This window comes from Gastrolobium bilobum, unplaced genomic scaffold (genome assembly GCF_033153095.1).
Source record: "Gastrolobium bilobum isolate Gb01-03AN ecotype WA unplaced genomic scaffold, APGP_CSIRO_Gbil_v1 utg4972, whole genome shotgun sequence".
Classification (NCBI taxonomy): domain Eukaryota; kingdom Viridiplantae; phylum Streptophyta; class Magnoliopsida; order Fabales; family Fabaceae; genus Gastrolobium; species Gastrolobium bilobum.
The window spans coordinates 43662-47524 of record NW_026895385.1 but is presented as its reverse complement, the minus strand read 5'-3'; positions in this window follow the sequence as shown (position 1 = coordinate 47524).

The window sequence follows — 3863 nt, the reverse complement described above, 5'->3', positions numbered from 1 at the left end:
ATAAAGAATATTTTCTCTCAATATTTTATTTCAAGTTATTCATCAAATCAGTTAGGTCTTTTCAATCATGGTCTAAAGTTATAGTTCTTTAGGAACTATACCACGTTATTCATAAAAATGATGACAAATAAAAAACATTCATTTTGTGAAATCCTTCCGGAATGTATATAATGTAGGCGTATTTTCAATGACGTGAGATTCATCATTCTTGTCTTTATTTTAAATAACCATATTCATTTCATTAGCCACTGTCGTTAAACTTATTTCCTTTATCATCATATGACCCATGGTTAGATTTTCTAATACCCGTTCAAGTATTTTATCCTTATCTTCGCTCATAGCCCTCAAAATGGCTAGAGTCTTTCATAAAGTTGACATTTGCTTCAGACAATACTTTTGAACCAATAAGTCTAAAATTATAATTATATACACTTACTTCGAGGATGTGAAATCTTGGCTTTTCAATACTTGCCATAACATAATGGAAAATCCTTAAATTAATAATAATGATTACCAAATACTCACAGCTACTTCAGGAGCAGGAGGATATAAGTTATAAGATGTCAAATACCAAATATGAATTTTTTTTAAACACGCTATTTCATGAACATGGTGATATATGTTGTCAAATACTCAGTTCTACTTTAGCAGCAGAAATAAGGATGAACATAGAGATTTAGTAGTAGAAAACGAAATAGAAGTTGATGAAAGAACACATAAATAAATACTTACCAAATGCATACCTTGTAGACAAAAATTACTTTTATGGAAACATTTGAACCTTAATTGGTAGATATTATGGTGCATATAACGTCTTACAAAATTGATGGGGAATCTAAGAGAAAGGAATAGAATTCTAGAGAGAAAGAAAATGTATTGAGTTTTTTATTACAGAGAATTATGAAGGATGCCCTTATTTATAGAATTTTTTTTACTTTTTGCACAATGATTTTCGCGTATAAACAATACTACATGTATGAAAAATACTGAAAAGTAAACTACTAGTAACCCGCGTATGAACAGTAACCATGAACAATAATCTATATACAAGTGGTTACGCTACTCATAATAGAGAAGATGTAGAGGTAGAGAGGTAAAATATTCACAAATTTATTTCATAACAAAAATTACTTTATAATATGGATAAGACATTATATTTCTTGCCTCCCAGAGTTTTTTGCCACATTGCCCATCTAGAATATGAGAGATAAAAAATAAATATAATTTTGGCTTGACATAAAAAAAATAAAAGTTTGACTTTATTTATAATTTTTATTTATGCAAAATTGGTTTATGTAGTTGCTTAGTGTCACATACACTCTTTAACATTACACACTTTTTGTACTCAACAACCATCCAAACGAACCTAATTTGGCTTCTAGATTTGGATATGGCCAACAAGTTGGTGGGTAAAATACTTTTATTTTAATGTTCATCTGGTACAATGGCTTCTTCATCAGAGATCATTCTTTGGTGTGAATTATCTTGCTAACTTTAGATAGTAGATATTAATCTGACCCCATAAATACTAGACCATCCTTTGTCAAGTTACGAGTTATTGCCAGTATATCCTACCATCAAAATCTTTTGAAGGTAAGCTTAATAAAAAGCACAATGACTAATGAATCACACACAATCTTGCACAAGCTCTAGAAGACTTATGGCCCGTTTGGATGAGTTTTTTTCTCCAAAAGCTGTTTTTTTTCTTAAAAAAAAAACACTTCTCGTTTTTAGTTTGTTTGGATATATGCTTTTAAAAAAAGCAGAAGTCACAAAAAAGCTAAAAACTTACTTTTTTCAGAAGCTAAAAATTTTAACTTCTAAAAAAAACAGAAGTCAAAAACCAAATATTTTTTTTTCAAAAACTAAATATTTTTATAAAAATATACATAGCTTTAACTTTTGTAAAAATACTTCTAAAATAAGAAAGAGATAAAAGTTACTTTTTTGAAAAATCCAAACAAACAAACGGGCTCTTAGATGGAATCCAAAATCACAAATTAACTGCAAGTATAACATTTTATTGTCAGCTTCTTATTTTTATAAACCACATGTATTATAATAAAGACTTTGTCGCTTTTGTGAAGGCAAACTAAAATAAAAGCATTATAGAAGGGTAGATAATTTCAAGGAGCTTTTAAAAAATAGATTCGAAGGCATGTTTTTAAAAATTTCTTAACGAATTAAATGAGTTTTTCAAATTTCAAGGGATCGATTCGAAGATATATTTTCTTAACGAGTTTAATGTTTCTTATGTTGTAAGAGATGAATTTATCTCCAACACGCACTGAAAAATATAGGGGACTCACGTGAGAAAAAGAGAAATATAGGTCCCACATACTTCTATGTATATAAAAAATAAATTTATCTTCTATAACATGAGAAATATTAAACTCTTTCTTAATTCTTTTTTTAGATATAAATGAAAATTGAACACATAACCTAATACAACCACCCAAACCACTCACTACCAGATCACTCCCAGTGGCTTACCCTTTTATTAATTCTATATAATTGTAAAGTATTCTTCCAAATTCTGTCATTTTTGTTGATTATGGCTGATTAATTATAAAGATATTAGGCTAATCATTTCATTATACAAAACCATAACAAATAATAAAATAAAGGGATAAGTTATTATATTTTTTTTCTACTTATCACTCTAAAACACCATTAGATGAGAATCTCAATTAATATTTATCTGTCTCTCTCCTCTTGAGATTTTGATCTAACGATATTGAAAAGTGGTAGTCAAAGATAGACAAAAAAAAGTGGATAGAATAACTTATCTCATGAAATAAAATTAAAGCTATATAGTTATTTTTGGTATAAGATGGTGTTTGGTAGATGATATATTTTTTTTGTTACTGAGAAATGATTGTTAGGAATATACTGAGAAAGCTGTTTGGTAGGTCAAAATATTATCAAAAATTTTAACTCAAATTCGGAGTCTATATTTAATTGATTGTCAAATATTATTGGAAATGAGAGACAATTTTACAAAAATAATCACCTTCCATTTTTTTTCTTCAAGCAAGATTTACAGAGGTGTTCCTTGAGTTTTCTCCACAACCTTCTTGTCAAATTCATTACTACTACTACTACTACATTCTACAGAATCAACATTCTTTGAATTGCACTCATTATTACCATCATCATTTGAGACAACCCCACCCCATTTTCAAAATTAACGCCATCTTAGTATCCGTTTCGACTTTTTTTTCTTAAAAATAAAATAAAAAATAAAAAATGTATTTTTTTTAGATTCCTGACCCCTGGAAAAAATCGAGATCAAGAGTTCAATATTTTTTTTTTAAAATCAAATTTTTGAAATAATTTATATACTTTATTAAAAAATTTAATAATCTTTTTTTTTGGTATATAAAATTTAATGGAGAAAAATATTGTAACAACCAAGTTGTGTCACTACCAATCAATTTCACCGTTAAATCGATTATGTTGATCCAATAGTTATATTTATTTTCATCTTTGTATAGTCATGATTTCTCAAATTTAATGCTTTCACTTTAAATATGGGGAATCATAACCATACAGAGATAAAAATAAATATAATCGTTGGATTAACATAATCAATCTAACGGTGAGATTGATTGGTAGTAGCATGGTAGTAAGTAGTAAGACGTTGTTACAATATCCTTCTCCAAATTTAATAATCTTAACTGTTATTAATAAGTAGAATTTTGTTTAAAGATTTTAAATTATAAAAATCTTTGTATATTATTTATTTTACTACTTAAAATCTTAAATTGTTAAGCTGAGCAATTTGGCTGTGCATAGAGTCGGTGTTTCGATTGAGAATTTTAGGAAGCAAAACACTTGTCAGTAATCTTTCCCAGAGATTG